Source organism: Dasypus novemcinctus, chromosome 29 (assembly GCF_030445035.2).
Source record: "Dasypus novemcinctus isolate mDasNov1 chromosome 29, mDasNov1.1.hap2, whole genome shotgun sequence".
NCBI lineage: Eukaryota > Metazoa > Chordata > Mammalia > Cingulata > Dasypodidae > Dasypus > Dasypus novemcinctus.
Genome location: NC_080701.1, coordinates 31,826,586 through 31,843,256, shown reverse-complemented (window position 1 = coordinate 31,843,256; position 16,671 = coordinate 31,826,586). Strand labels below are relative to the sequence as shown.

The 16,671-nt window shown below is 48.5% G+C and overlaps 1 long non-coding RNA gene across 1 annotated transcript; it reads left to right on the top strand.

Moving 5' to 3' along the window:
• Positions 1–2,343: 2,343 nt before the first annotated feature.
• Positions 2,344–8,813, top strand: LOC131276607 (uncharacterized). Its single transcript, XR_009184064.2, has 3 exons — positions 2,344–2,448; positions 8,193–8,329; positions 8,738–8,813. It is a non-coding gene; the product is annotated as an uncharacterized lncRNA (long non-coding RNA).
• Positions 8,814–16,671: the final 7,858 nt, after the last annotated feature.

Genomic DNA, 16,671 nt, shown 5'->3' with positions numbered 1-16,671 from the left:
CCAAGGCATCCCTCCCCGTCATTTCCACTGATGCGCCTGGAATGGCAGGGTGGTGGATGTCGCTGTCACTGCCCCGAGATGGGAAATGATTTCTCCAGCTGGCCCTGGAAGCCTCTCCACCATAGATTTCCTTGGGGTTCAGAAGCTTGACAGATGTGAACCAAAGGTGGCCTGCAGAGCCCCGAGGTGGACTGGCCCAGTTATCTACCCTTTGAATGTTTTTAGGCAATGCTTGGCCTTTGAAATATTCACTGGGTCATAACATTTTGGAGTAGGGGAAAGGAAAAGGAAAATAAATGGATGGATAAGGTCTCAGAAGAGTATCTATAGGTCATGGGAGGCAGATGGGTGGTGTCACCTTTCTCTAACCCTTTTGCTTCTCCCTTCTGGTGGTGATCACTACTCTCCTTTGCCCTGGAGATGGGGCAGAGTGGGAGAGAAAATAATCCTTCTGGAAAGCCCGAGGGTATCAGGAATAATCCTGTGAGCTGCTACTACAGACTTTTCTACTCGTGCAGTCAAGGAAACGTCTTCATCCAGTCTTGGCTCTGCCACTAAGAGACTTAAGCACATCATGCCACCTCTCCAAGCCTGTGCTCTTGACCACTGTATTTATAAGGAAGGAAGTGGGAGCAATGGGCAAACAAGGACGTGAGGTAGGATGAAGGCAGGGATAAAGTCAGCATGCAGTGGAATAGAGTACCAGGTCCTAGACAATTGCTGGTGGTGGGTTGCTGACAGAGCTCCGAGCTTCTCAGCAGCCAAAGTAAATGGTAAGACTTAATCATGGCTATGAGATGAAGAAAGCCCCAAATCTTGCTCCCATCCAACTTGCTTAGGAGAGCATAGCGTTTTTCTGCCATGAAATGGATTGTTCTAAAGCGTAAACTGTGGCAATCTTAAATTCATCGCTATTTTGCCCATGGGATGGCAAGCCCTCTCTTTTGCCCCTCTAAGGGCATGACAGCAAAGTTCAATTCCAATAAAAAATACTGCAGAGAGCACAGGGCTACAATAGTTTTAATCTGGAAAACCAAGGAAAGCCCTTTGTGGTTATAAGAAAATCACCAGTAACTAATTCATGAAAATTCCTCTGTTTTTACTTTCTCTTCTTTTTCCTCAAATCCTTTAGCTTAGGTATTTACCCCCCGCTAGCTCCTGGGAAGTCCAAATTGAGTCCTTAAAGCTAAACAGAAGTAGGAAATGTTCCTGATCTAGAAAGTGAGACTGAAATGAGAGATTTGGTTCCCTTGGGAGCCCTGCAAGAGGGAAAATACAGGATCATTCGAAGAGTTCCATTTCTGTGATGTGAAAGGGTTGGATGAGGGGGAGGGAGCTCTGCCAAGCTGCAGTCCTTTCTCTTACTTCCACCATCCCGCTTGCCTGCTCTGGTTGCTTCCTCCAAGCTTGACACAGGATGAGAAAGGGGTGGAAGGCCATGGACTTAGGCTGAGAGGTGCCTGCTCTCATTCTGGCCAACCCCAGGGACAGAGAAGTCAGGGCTGTAAAGAACAGATACTTGTTCTAATCCCTGGTACCAGGGAGAGGGGGCAGGATTGCAGCCTAACATGCTGCTGGAGCAGATGTGGGCTCTGGAACGTCCTTGAAATGTGAAATTGTGAGTGTAAAGGGAGCTCAGGGACCAGCAGGCTCCATTGAGAGGAGTTAATTACATGGCCAGTTCCACCAGATGAAACAAAGAGAGCATGCTGCATAAACCGCCTCCCTGCCAACGCTGCTGGCCTAAATGGCCCCACTCCCTGCCCGGCCCTGCTCAATTCTGCCATGAGGACTGGGTGGCAGGGGCAGACCGTCGGGAACTGATGAGGTCACAGCCAGTGCCCCGGAGAGGAAAAGTCCTAGCTGATACCTCCCTGAGTGTCAGGAAGATGCTAAGGCTGAACCAGGAAGCTTTAAGAGGATGGGGTTCAGAGGCTGGTTTAGCTGTATCTGAGCCAAACAGGGAGAGGAAGGGTTGCCTGGGAAGGGGAGGGTGAAAAGAAAGGAGAGAGCAGAATGATCAGGGCAAATGCGCAGGGTACCTAACAGAGAGGAGAAATTTACCTGGGAAGAAAGAAGAAAAGAGGGCAGGTAAATTAGGTACAAGGCCATTGAAGTTTTGGGAAGGGAACCCAAAAACGTGACTCAGGAAAATGCTGGAAACCACCCAAAGTCAGAAATGTTTATGGCCCTAAAATTTAATCACAAAGAAAAGGCAGGGCTGGATAATTCAGAGGCCCTATTTTTCTGGAAATAGGTCACAGTGGTTGCTGCAGCCACAGTAGCAGATGCCAGCTGCCAGGACCAGCCTCTGGGCTGGCAGGTGGCACTCGGCCAGGGACTGTGGCAGCTGCACACCTCAGCCAGCCTCTCCTACAGAGGGAGGAAAATTTCAGAGAAAGGACCTTGGACTGGGAGTCAGGACAACAAAATAGGACAGGACACTGGGTAAGTCACTTAACATCTCATGTGCCTCAGTCACCCCATCAGTAAAATGTGAACTGTCTTGATGCTCTTGCTCATCACATTAAATTTCTGGAAAGACCCAATGAGACCATTGGTTTCACCCATTCATTCATGTATCTATTGTGCGACCCTTTATTGAAAACTTATTCACACCAGGCACCCAACTAAATGCTAGGGCAATGACAATGAAATGGTTCTTGATCCCAGGTTCACAGTCTCACGGGGGTAGCTGCAATATGGACAGATCTTTAAGTTCAGAGTAATAAATGTTAAGAGAGAAATTGCTAATGGCCTTACCAGTGCCGGGACAAAGACTATCTTCCTCTGCATGTCTTGTAAGTGTTTTAGTGATCAACGTCTTCCCCAAGAACCTCTTTCACTTTGCATTCTTGCTGCAGCAAACTGCTTGTGCTTTTCCTGCACACAGCCGAGGCAGGCTCATACTCTGCCCCTTTGTTTATGTTGCTTTCCGAGCTTGAAATGCCAGACTTCCTCCATAAACATTGTCCAAACTCCTACTTCCCTTGGCTCATTCATCACCTCCTCCAGAGAAGCCCCCTGCCCCATTCCCACTTACCAGTCCAGGCTGAGTTAGGCACCTGCAGTTTTATTTGGAAATTGTCCTTTATCATGATTCCTTCTCTACCCCCTGTAGAGAGCAGGGGCTTTCTTACTTAATGCTTGTTTCTCAGAGCATCAAAGCCCAGTAAAGTACGTATATAATGAATGCTTGTTGAACTGAACTGAACCGCTCTGACATCACAGAGGAAAGGAGACTGAGGAGTTGGGGAAGCCACTCAAGAGCTGGGTCCTGATGTATGAATAGGAGTTCAAGGGAAGAGAAGGGAGGGAAGGTGGCAAACACGCACACAAGGCCAGTGGTGTGAGACAGAGTGGCTTGTTCAAGGGAATGTGAGCCTTTGGGGGCTGGAACAGGGGCGGCTGCAAAGTTGAGGAAGAGGGCAAGCGATCCTAGAAGACTTGTAGGCATGCCTAGAAGGTGATGGGTATGCATAGAAGGATGTGGAAGCAGGGAGGGCCCAATGAGGCCTGCACGTCTGAGTCATTGGCACCAGCAGCAGGAGGTCTGGAGGGCCCCATCAGCCTCTCTGACCTCCGCGGCTCACTCTCTTCTCACAGTGATTCTAGCCCTGTGCCTGTCTACCCAGCAAGCCTGAGTTTTGGGTAACAGCTCCTGTAAGTCTGCATGTTCCAGATCTTTCCTCTCCCCTCTGTTCAGCTGGCTGCAGAGGAGGACAGCCCTTCCCTGGGGAACCTCGACCTGCACTTGACCATGGCAATTGGCTGCAGGTGGGCCACGGGGCTGGCACCTGAAAGCACGGCAAGGACCAGCTCTGGCAGGGTTGGAAGCCTGTATCCTGGACCTTGAACTTTTGCTGCTTCTTCTGTTCTCCTTGGTTGTTGCCTTGCATATTCCATCTGCCTGAGCTGTTCCTAGAAGAACCAAGGCAGGGTGTGGCTGTAGGTTTGGCCTAGCGCTTCGAGGATGGATACTAGTCCTTTGGGGCCAGGGAGGTGGCAGCAGCTGGGACGGAACGGGAGAACCTCAGGGGAAGAAGCTGTAGAGAAATATTCCAGAGCCACTTGTTCCTACTTATTTTTCCAACCCAAAGTCTGCTCTATCTGAGGTCAAACTTTGGGAAGTGCTGTTTTATCTTAATAAGGGGGGTCCCTTTGCAGTCTCCCATTTGGCAGAGCCACCAATTTCCCTAGACTTTGGAGTTAGTCCTAGGTTTGGATTTGGACAGTTCACTGATTAGCCACGTGCCTAATTTGAGTCTCATCTTCCTCATTGGTAACATAGAGATCTCCTTGACCATGCTCATCTCACAGGGTGGCCGTGAGGCTCATCTAATGAGGTCCATGTGTAGAAGCACTTGGCACATAGGATGTCCTCAGTAAAATTATATTCCTTTTCCCTCTCTAGAAAAACTGGCCTGTTCAAGATCCACTTAAGGATATCACGTTCATTTATTCTGAAAATTTTTGCTTCCTTCTCCATAATAAAACCTGAGCTATTGACTGCAGTGTTCCATGCCTGCGAGGTACCCTGTTAAGTCTGCAGCCAGTTAATGCCAGTGGGAGTAGTTTGAGTATTCATTCTCATTTCTGGGGTACTGTTAAGTAGCTGGATGTCAAGGATCAGACTGTGGCTAAGGCAGAACCATGTCTCTTTAAACCCTTCTCTTAGTCCCTACCCCAAAACATGAGGGCCCCAGACAATATTCAGATCCAGATCTTGTTAGTGGACAGTGTTGCCTTCTCTAGCAGGACACGTGACGGTGGAAGCTCCTTGCGAGTCAATCTAATTCACGTTTGTGCTTATCATTCATTCATACATCAATCACTGGGCTAGAAGTCAAGGACACAAGGTAAATAAGATGGTTCCCATTCTTAAGATACTCAATCTAACAAGGGGTAGAGGGATAGATAAGACCACTGGCACTTATTAAATGGTGAGTTCAAGGCACATGCAGGGTTTATCAGGGCATGGAGAAGGATTTTCACAACTGACCTATGATGCCTGTCTTTAAGGACAAGCAGGAATTTTCTAGTTCACTAAGGACTGGGTAGGGGGTGGAGAGGAAGTTCCTAACACAGAGATATGATCTCATGTAAAAACCTGGAAAGGAGAAGTTGTGGCACATTCAAGCGGTTGGAAATAGTTCACTGGCTGGAGGACAAGGGCAAAGAAGGGAGTGCTTGTACGTAGGGAGGTTTGTGTGTGTGTTTGGGTGGGGACAGAATACCCAAGGGGTTGGGATTTGAGGTTAGAGCGGTTGAGTCTAGGTAAGTCCAGGGTAGTTCAACTTCATCTTGTGGGTAATGGGGAAATTCTAGAGGACTTTAATCAGGGAAGGGCCGAGGTCACCTATCTTTATTAATTATCTTTTCTGTGTCCCGTAGGATAGGCGATTCGTAAAGATGTTTCTTGGTTTTGTGGAATTTAAGCTTTGATTGAAGCAAGGTAAACACTCAATGCACTTCTCTCTTCTCTGGGCTTGTTTACTTATCTATTGTAATGTGATTATCCTAACCGGGCTTTCTCTAGGCCTTGAATATCCGACTGGATTTGTCCAGTGCCTCTCCAGGGATTGAAGCCATGCGCCCTACCATACCCCGCCCCCCCACATCTTACTGGTTGGAGGTCTGCTATGGATGGCCAGACCCCTCCCCTAATCCTAACTAAAGGACCCCTGGGCTCTGAGGGGTTGCCTCTGCTGCGCCCACCTGAGGATAGTTCACCTGGGAATGGAAATTGTCTGAATGACCTCAAGCGAAATGTGCGGGGCCATGTAGGAGGTCCTCGGTAGTCCCCCACGGCTCCTCCAATGCCCTGGGAGTAGATCTTGGCTCCTACTCCCTCTTGAATGCTTTCTAGGTCTCAACACAGTGCTCCAACCATCTCTTCTGCCTCAGCATGTAATTTGCAACAGACTGGACTAGGTGGTTTCTAACATTCCATTTGATCTCTGGGGGAAGTGAAATTAGTGAATATAAAGACGTAAGGACTGTCACAAATCATTAGTTAAAGAAGACCCAAAAGGTTGCCGGAGTTCAGGGATGGGGGAGAGTGCTTGCTGTACAAGTCCACCAGCTGGTGCCCTTAAAACGTTCGTCCAAATCTCCGCCACTTCCTCTCCCTGCCATGTGCATCCTTCATGCTGGTTCCCAGAACACATGTTGCTTCCGCCACGACTCGGGGCCTCTGCTGAGAACTTTCTCCCCACCCCGTCTAGCTCTGCCTGGGCTCCAGTGCCTTGCCTGACTCACTCTTGCCCGGGCTTAAACCACCCCCCAGGCATTGCTGGGGAGAGGTGAGGGGCTGGGTTAGGGTCTCCTCCCAGCCTTCCCAGCTGTGTATATTCTCCTGTCGCAGGATGTGCCTCTTTCCAAGGATGACTCTCCCTGCACCCTGTTGCACCTCCAAGTCTCTGAAACATCGCTTCACCCAAAGCCCGCCTTTTGTGATTGCTGGGGTGAAACCATGGGAATGTTGATAGATGTGGCGGTCAGCTTCTGAAAAGGGAGGGTGTATCTGTTTGTCTTGAGTCACTTCCCCTGTGAAGGGTCAGGGAGAACCAGATCTGCCTGTAGCAAAATTGTAAGGCGAGTAAGCGTTGTCTTCAGAGATGGCCTCAACTCCCTGTTTCGGGTGGTTTAACCTTCCTTTCATCTTTTCCCTGCTTCCATGTAGGAGGTTTGGGAGTGAGCCCCACCTGTTGAATTATCCTTCCAGACATATAAACACTCAAATGGGATGGGGCCTCGTGAAGCCATGGGGGTGGACTGCAGGTCATGGCTTTATGGCGTCACCTCATAGCTCCGCCCTCTGCCCTCAGAGAGGCTGGTCAGGGCACAGCTGTGCATTAGCCTCTGAGCTCTCTGACAGCAGCCACTGCCTTCCTGGCATCTACCCCAGGGCTGTGCTCAAGCCTGGGTAGGTGGAAGGTGCTCCTGGGGGCCTCTGAAGGAATGGATGGAGATTTCATTTTTGAATGAATGCATAGAGACCCTCGCTCCTCCCTACATTTTAACTGCAGCCGTAATGGGCTTCTTATTTTTTCCTTTCAAAAATGTAAACCCCTGAGATTCTTACCATGACATTTTCCTTCTCCTAGTATTAGAAAAAGGTGATCCCTCCAGATACCGACGGAAGTACTCAACAGAGGTACTCACGGTTTTTCTTTGAAACCCCACATGAGAAAAATGATGTTAATTTATGCATATTTACAGGCAACTAATGCCATACCCTGGTGAGCGACGTAGCCTTGCAAGTTCAAAGTTAACCTTCCAACAATAGGAGCAGAATTTTAATTAAAAAGGCAATGCTGGCATCTGGCAGATGTGGCTTTTTAAGGGGGGGGACATTCTATTAAGAAGTCCCTGAAATGACTCTGTAGTTGTTGTAACAGATTCTTATTTAAATGAGATTTCGCTTTTCTTTTTTTAATAAAGGGAAGTCGCTTGCACTTGCAATGTGCATTTGCAATGTTTTCCAATGAACTGAGGTTCCTTCCTCTTATTTTAAAATCATAATTGATTTATTTTGTAATGCAATATTGTCTAACATACACAGGCGCACTTGAATAAATTATTCATCAGAATTTATTTATTTTTTTTAGTTTTTTTTTTTTTAGTGATACACCAGCTCATGCCTGCCTGGAGCTCCACTGGCTACCTTGGGTGCAGGAAGATGACTGCACCCACGGCAATCAGCAGGAGTCAGAGCCAGGGCAAGCTGCACTTCTCTAAAGCTGCAAAAGCTGGATCTCATTTCTAAGGGGGGTGGGAAAGGAGGCGACGCCCACTGGTACAAATGTCTCATGTCCTTGGGGCTTCTTCCTTGTAATCATGGCATTGCCAAGTTAGGGCCATCAAGCGCCTACGGAAAGGCGAGCATATTTACTGATGTACTTAGGTGGAGGGGGCGAGTTAGAGAGTGATCACAGATTTTGGAGGCCTAGAAGTTCAGGCATCTTCCAAATGTTGGCCCAAGAGTGAAATTGCCCTACAAGTTACATTGCCAATGCTGGGCTCGGGAAGGGTCCCTCGGGGCCACTTTGCCCACCCCCTGCCTCTCGTCATCTAATCAGCTTCAGCAGGTCGGTATGGGAACTAAAGGCACACGCATCTGGAGCGTGAGCTGCCCTTCCTGGGCCTCAGACTCTCCAGGACAGGTCTTCCCTGACTTTTTGTTGTAGGGAGAGAGCTTCTTGGAGGAGCAGCGAGATCTCGAGAGGGCGCTTGGGCAGGGCTCGGGGTGCTGCAGGGACGGAGAGAGATCACAGCAAACTCTGTTGCGTCTTGCCCTTGGACCAACTGGCCTTTCAAGGTGGCTGTGACTTTTGGACTAAACCCCTGTGGGCAGGGAAAGGAACCTTCTCTTCTTATCACAGGAGCGAGTGTGGAGTCCTCCAGGGACTGTGGCAAAGACCCTGCTGGAGAACAGCTGTCAATCGTGAGAACAACCCCAAGATCATATATTCCCCATGGGGCGCTTGCATTATTATTTTAAAATATTAATAGAACTAATTAAATAGAGAGGTGTGTTCTGGTCCCTAATCTGCAGCTCCTCATCTCTCCTCCCCTCCCTCCTTCCCACTGTGCCCCAGCCTGTCTTGTCAAAGTGTCAAGTGAGGAGGGAAGGAGAAAGGCCGGGGAGATAACGCGGAATTGGTATGCCGCGCTAAGGCTGCGGACGCAAGGGACTTCTTTTAATCCAGTCCATTAATCAATTTCTCCGCAGAAATTGAATTAACTGTCTTTCATCAACATCACATCCCGGGACTTGAAAACACGGCGTGCACAGGAATGCAAATGGGGCGGGCATGTGACTCTTTCTCTGTGTAGGTGAGCATGTGGGGACTTGGTATTTTGGTCCAGAGAGTGGGGAGGGAAGGGCTTGGAAGTCACAGAGGCTGCGTGGGAAACAGTCTGTCACTTTATTTTTCTCGCTAACGGCTGCTAGAAGCACTTCCTCCTCCCAGGCCTCCTTTAATGGAAACATATTCACAACCCAATACCTGCCTTGTCACTTTTCTTTGGGCTCAAGTTGCACGAGAACAACGGATCCCGTGCTTCGCCGAGGAAAGGCCCTTTCACCGTGAACCTGTCAATGCAGATAGGAAAGGATTTCGCTCCGTCTTGGGGTCTTGGAGAGAAATATTTGAACATGCCTATGTGTGTATGGAGATGGGTGTTTTGTTCATTCAGTCAATGAACTAATAGGAGGTAATTGGATATCTGCTGGGTACCAGGATCTGTGTTAGGTCTCAAGGGTACGAAGATTAAGAGCCACAGCACCGCCATGGCAATACCTGCCCTCAGAAGGCTGATAATCTACGGAGGAAGAATCATAGAATGAGAATTCACAGCACAACCTAATGGATATTAAAACAGAAGTTTGCTCTCAGTGGGGGAGGGGTTAGCTAAGAGGAGGGAGGGACGAATTTGGTCTGATGGGGCCAGGAAGGCCCCACAAAAGAGGTGGGCTCTGGAAAGACAAGCATAACCCATTACTGTTTAGAGAGAAGGGGCATTGGAAGCAGATTTGAAGAGAAAGATATTATTCACACCCCTTCTCATTCCATTTCCGTGCAAGAGGCAGATAAAAATAGGATGACGTCATCCCCATACTTACACCACCAATGGCTTTTCATTGCACTTTGAATAAAGTGAAAGATTCATAACAAGTGTCTAAAAGGCCCAGAGAGACTCTTCTAGCTACATCTAGGACGTGCTCCCTGATGCTCATCCCAGCCAAGGCTGGTGTGCCTTCACTAAACCTGGTCTGGCCCCAGAAGCTTCACACTTGCTATTTCCTCAGCCTGGAATACTCTCCCAACTCCTGCCATTGTCTGACCAAGTCCCACTCATGCTTCAAGCTTCTACAAGGAAGGTTTCCCTGGCCGCTCAGAATGGGTTAGGTCCCCCAATTTCATTTCCACACAGTAGCATGTGCTTCTCTTGATAGCCTCTATCATGGGTGTAATTACCGTTTGACCCCCATTCCTCTCTCTATATTTTAAGTGCCAAGAAAGGAGGGAGTGTACCTGCTATGATCACCTTGGTAATGAGCATGCCTGGTCCATAGTAAATGCTGAATAAATGCTCCATCAATATTTGCTGAAGGAATGCATGAAAAGCTAATGCTTGAAGAAACTTCTTGTGGGAAAACAGTGAATGTGCCTAGAACGTAGCTTGCCTAGTGGTGAGATGAACAGCCTCATGTGCAGGCGGCATGTAAAAAAAAAAAGGAGTGTGGTCTTTATTCCTGCAGGTACAAGTAACCAGGCAAGGCTTATAAGCAAGGCAGTGACTTAATCTGATTCGTGTTTTAGAAATATAACTCTAGGGCAATTGATTCCAGACCTAACTATCCAGCCTTGGCTCTTATTTAATTTCCTAGGTTCTCATTTTTCCCGTTAAGCTCAATGAGAAATAACAAGTTTTTGGTTTCAGTGAGTGGGCAGGCTCAGAACTTGATAGGAGCGCATCATTTTCTGCCTGTAACTTCCTCTGCCCTCCCTGCCCCCGTAGGGACTGCTTGCCATGAACAGGGTAATCGAAGCGCGCAGCTTGATTTTGGACCGCAGCCGGGGCCTTCTGCTCCGCCTGCAGGCTGTGCTCACGCCTGCCTCTGTCCCACTGCTCACCTGCTCCTCGGCCTGCAGCGCCCTCCCCACCATCTTTGCCTTCCCGGTACTGAACATCCTTCTCAGCCTGGTTTAACATCCACTTCCTCTGCAGAGCCTGCCCTGACCACTGCCGGCCGCCTGGCTCTACTGAACTCACACAGCACACTCGTGTGTCCTACCAGTTGAGGACGGGTGACTGCCTGCCCCAATCCCACTGCTTGCTTTTTGGCTCCTTACACTGCCTGACCCGGCCTGTAAGCACAGGCTCTCTCTTTTATTATTTAACTTGGCAGCACACAATTGGTTTCTTCAACATCATAAGCTCCTGGGACACCTGCTCCAGTGTCTCATTTATCCATGTATAAATGTCTGGCACATGATCGTTGAACAGTAAAGGTTTGTGGATTCAAGACATTTCAGACGAGAAATATTTCTTTGCTGTCCATTAGCTTCTGCTCTGTTCATGAGGGCAGGGATGGCCTGGGACAAGACCGTTGGTTTTGTGAGAGCCACAGCAGAGGCTGATCTTCTGAATGAAGATGTGTCTTTGGCGAAATAAAAACAACAAAAAAGAGGATGTGCAGTTGCACGTCCTGGAAGGCAAGCCTGAGGCATCATTTGGATGCGTCTTAGGGTTCCCAGAAGGGGGGGGTCCATCCTGGTTATTCTTCATGTGCCAGCCCTCCCCTCGTTGATCGGTTCACTGGCCTTCTCTGCCTTGAGGATGACTTTTCCAGCAAGGCATTATCTGGACTCTCTTGCTCCTAGTGGGCCCAGCCCCTGGGGAGAGGGGCGGTGGGAGGTGGGGCATTTACTTCCCCTGGCCCCACCCCGTCCTGCTGCCTGCAGTTCTGTAACCCTTATGCTTGTTCTCACGTGGTTCAGATCACAAGGCTCCTTCCCCTCGGCCCCTCGGGTCCCGTGGACGTATGGGTGTCCTGCTTTTGCTAGTCCCAGGTGTCTCACCAACCCTTATTGGTTCCACATACCTCTATAAGAGCCCTTTATGAAATTCTCCTTCAGGTGTGGCATCTGTTATCTGCTGAGACTTGGTCTGATTCAGGGTCTTCAGGAAATTCACAGAAGCAGCCTGGTGGGAGGAGCTGGTATAGGACCAAGTAATTTTGGTAGGGATGCAAGATGTTGACAAACACGAAGGTGTCTGCACAGTGCTGTAGAGCCTGCCACCGTGGGTGGTCACGGGGGAGAGTATAGGGCAGAACAGAAGAGGGGCTGTCCGGTCTTAGCAGGCCCTGTTGGGGGTTGCCTGCTCTTTTCCCCTAATTTCCCCTTGTTTCACAAAAGACACAGTCATTGAAAAAATGAGGAAGATGTTATCACTCTCCCCCAAGGAGTTCACAGTCTAGTAGGAAAGAAGTGGGGGTGGAGGAAGGGGACAATTGGAGGGAGTCGGGTATGGCTGGGGGTGGGAGCTGCCTGCCACAAGCCTCCGGGCAGGAATGGCCACTGATGCACAGAGGACTCTGGCTTTGGAGGAAGAAGATGGACTTAGACCCTGTGTCCATTAATTGCCCTCTCTGAGCCTTTTTGGTGAACTGGGAAAAATAACACCTCCCTTTGCAGGCTTATTTTGAGATATGATGTGTAGAGAGCCTGGCTCTGTTGAGGGGCTCCTCAATCACGTACCCCGCTTTATCAGCATGACAGGTTCCACCTCTAAGCCCCAGGGTGTGGAAGGGTCAAAGGACCTGGCGCTAAGGAGCTGATCTATAAATATTTGTCGAATGAATGAACCAGTGAGTGGAAGGAGAGAAGAGTATCAACTCCTGGGCTGTGTTGGGAGGGACTTTACAGGTGTCTGCAGCAGGTAAGGGAGAGAGTCTTCCCACTTTCCCGTTTCTAAGGAACAGAAGCCCCCCCACTGGGAACTAGAGGAAAGGAGGGTGGGCTCTAGGGAATGACTTCAATGAGGTGGTGCTCCTTGGGCATTCAGCTTACACCTTTGATGTCAATTCAAACCTAAATAATTTACTCCATTTGGTTAGGAACCAAGACAATGGAGGATGGGAGAGACCCATTTCATTAGAATTATAAACTTTTTCCCCCTTTCCTTTTTTCTTCCTTAAAAACCCTGGGCAACTGACCTAGTTTTTCATTCCCTTTGAACTCAACTGAGGCAGATCTTCTTCAAAGCAGGGTTGTAACATTCAGGCTCTTTCCTTTATGTGGGTCAGGGTGACTCTTCCAGTTACTAAAAAAAGATGATTGGTGGAAGCCCATCTTTTTAAAGCTGCCTTAGTGCCCAGAGCTCTTTGGGGATATTTCTTTTCAGCTCCCTCTCTAACGCTACGTGCTTAAGCCATGGTAGTTAGCAGGAAAAGTGTGGCAAAGGAAATGTTTACTATTTGGTTTTCTACTAAATGACTTTTGGAAGGGGGATGAGGAAACAGATGAAACACCACATTATATCAGTGTCTTCAAGATCCCTCACTAAGGGGAAGGAAAATGGGCACCTGTCTTCCATATATCATGGAAAGTAAACCCTGAGCGTCAGGAAAACAGTTCCTGGTGAATTTGGATAAGTCACAAACTTATTTGTGATCCACCCTCCAGTTCTCCCACAGCTCTGCGATTTTGATGTGGGTTGGGGTGGAAGGGAATGGTGCACGGACTCTAATAATAGAAACATCCTCTCTTTCCCAAATAGCACTAATATGTCCTTGATGTGCCGTCCCTGCAGGTGGCAGGGCTGGGTGAACGTGCAGGGGAGAAGAGCATTTTTCTCCTGGTGAGACAGGAGCTATTCCCAAGGCCATCAAGCTCCCAAATCTCACCTGTGTGCCTCTAGCTTGAAGTTTCATGATGAGAAGTTCATTCCTTTGAGTCGGAGAGTTACTAAATTTAGGGGGTTCTGGTTGCAATGAATTTTGGGACTGGTCATTTGAAGAAGAGCTTGGTTTATCCCAGCACTTTCAAAAGAGGCAGGTGGCTTGGGACACAGCAAACTGTTGAGGGGGGGAGGGTCATTTTGAAGGAGCTGGAGGGGTGCGGGGGCGGGGGGAGGACAGAAGAGGGGATGCTCATGGCTGGTGTGCTGAGGGGCAGGCAGGCCTCCGGGAGCTTCCGGGTGAAGGAGCAATCTTAGCCCACATCCCAGTAGTGGTGAGACCTGACAGTTCTCCGGGAGGCAGTGCATTTCAGCTTTCGACCTCACACCACGCTTCCTGGGTGCCATTTTCCACACCCATCTCCCCTAAGAGGAGACCCTCAGCAAGCCTGGGCGGTGGGACCTGGGTAGGCTCCTCACCCCCCAGTGTCTGCTGGCATTTCCTGGAGCTCCCTCTCCCGGGCCCAGACGTGTTCCCTCGGCAGCTGGCAGCTCACGGGCCCAGGTGCGTTCCCTCTGTCCCCGAAGGCAAGGCCCTTGGAGACGGGGATTACACATTTTAACAAATAACAGGGGCACGGAGGCAGGGACGTTTATAGCAGTACGAACGCTGCAATTTCAACCTTTTAGGGTATTGCATCTATGGAATCAAATCCCACAGGGAGCCTGCAGATCTGCGATTCCTCCATGAGCCTGGGTGGAGCAATGTTCTGCATGAGGCCCACTGGAAACCAGGACATGCTCCCCGGCGCTCAGCGCAGATAGACACACAGACGGGGATTCCTGGAGCCGTGCAGAGCCATGGAGGGGAGCTCTGCTTCACTCACTCCGCCGCACGCAGGTATTACCGAGGGCTTACTGTGCGCTCAAGCCTGTGTGATGTCGGGGGAACCGCTGCTCCTAAGAATGTGAACAGTTTCTGTGACCGCAAATACTGGCTTCTCCTTCCTGAGTGGTTGCTAGTTGTTATGTTAAGTGCTTCACAAAGAGTGCTACAATCAATCCTCAGAACAACCCTGGGCTGTAGATACTGTTATTAGTCCATATTTACATAGAAAGAAACTGAAGCTTAGAGGTTACCTCGCCTACATTTACCCAGCTTGAGAGAGGGTGAGAGGCAGCTTTCAAATTTAGGTAATCTGAGTCCAGAGTCAATACTGGCCACCAGTCCTCTGCACTGGCTCTCTGCAAAGATGGCCAGCACCGCCCGGAGGTGTTTAGAGTTTCCTGGAGGAAGTTGGGGGAGATTGAACATAAATAATTTTAACATACCTGGTAGGTACTCTACTACACACCGTTCAAAGTTCTGTGGGGGTTTCCATCCATTTATTCAACAAGTATTTCTCAAAAGTCAGAGGCAACATGCTGGGGCTACAAGGATTATAGGAGTGGGCACAAAGCACTTAAAACTCAATTCCTGCTCTCATGGAGATTAGAGTGCAGGCAGGGGAAGGCATATACTAACGGAGTCACACAAATAGGTACCACTTAGAGGACTGAGTGACAGGTGGGCTCAAATAAGTCTTCTAAGGAAAGGACACATTCGATCAAGTCCCAGGAATAGGATGAATTTTCTATGTGAAGAGGGCATTCCAGGTAGAGGGGAATGCATATGCAAAAACTCAGAGATGCAGAAGAATGTAAGGGGTTTAGGGAGTGAGCAGATCTGCTGGCCTGGTGGAGCACGTAGAAAAAGGGAGCGTCTACAGCGTTGGCTTGAGATTAGCTTGTAAAGGACCTAGTTTTCCAGGTAAAGAGCTGCTGGACTTTTATTACTTAGTAGGTTAGGCAGATCCACACAGAGCTTACGGATAAAGCCTGTGGGGTGGGCCGAGGACGCACGTGAAGAAGTTAAGGCCCATTTAGGACACAGGATGGAAGAAGAAAGCTCTTCACCTACCTCTTCCAGTTCCACTTGGGCTCAGTTGAGAAGGATCCTTTTGTGCTCTGCTCAAAGACCAGAAACCCTACAGGAATGGCGGTGGGAATTAGAGGAACTTTGGACATCATCTTGTCCAATTCCCTTATTTTACAGATGAGGAAACTGAGGCCTAGAGAGAGGAAGTGATTTTAGTGAGAAACGAGGAAAATGATGAGGCTTTAGCCCATGTTTTATTTATTTATTAATTAATTAATTTTATTATTATTTTTCCTTCATCGTCACCACACTGCTCCTTCCAATTCATTTATTCATTCATCAAACATTTTTAAAATACCCTCCATATTTGCATATGCACGTAGGTAGAATTGGGAATTTCTAAGAGATTGGAGTAGATCCTAGGCCAGAGCCAAGCTTTTTTTCATGCGTGCTCCAGACTTATTTCTCATTTTCAGGGATTTCTACAATTGTAAATGCTGCCAGCACCTCAAAACTCAACATTCCCAATCTGCACTCATTATCTTCACTCTCAAATTTGGTCTGCTTCCTCAATTTCCATTGTTTTGAAAGGGGCCACAATCTTCCCTTTCCCCAGGCTAAAAATCTCAAGAGATATCATGTATAACATGACAGGCGATACTCATCTAATGAAGAATGAATATTGTTTAGATGTTTCTTACTTCCCCCTATTCCCCAGCCCCAATATCTGGTCAACTGCTTTCCATTCTTTTCACATACCCTCTTAGGTTGGCATCCTTTTGAAAACCTGCCTTTTCCCCTGCAGAGTTAATGATACATATCCAAACGTGATCTGGGCAGATGGAGAAGGCTTTGTGGCATTAAATCTAGATGGGTTCTTCCATTTTTCTTCCAGCCGTCCTGTGACTGGCTCCCGTGCTCTCAGCATCTTTGTCTCTTCAGCGTTTCTCATCCTTCTTCAGAACCCAGTTCAGAGGCATGGAAGTGTCCTGGAATTTCAGAACCTCTGCACACCAACCCCCTACTGCCCATACAGCCTCAGTTCCTTTTTCACAAACTATAAACATTTACTGCTATTCCTACCACCTAAAAGGTCTCCCGACCATTCCCAGCTACTCAAGTACTCTCTCTAGCTAGACATCCAATTTACATGCTATTTTTTCCAAGCTCCTAGGTAGACATTAATAACCCTATCCCCTGGACCCCCATGGTATTACTAGTTGGACTGTTGTAGTTGAATTTGTCTTAGATATTATGATTTAGGATGGGGCAAAGGCACCATGATACAGGCCTAGCAACCTTCCCTTTCATCTTTGCTCCTAGGCCCTCTGTGCCTC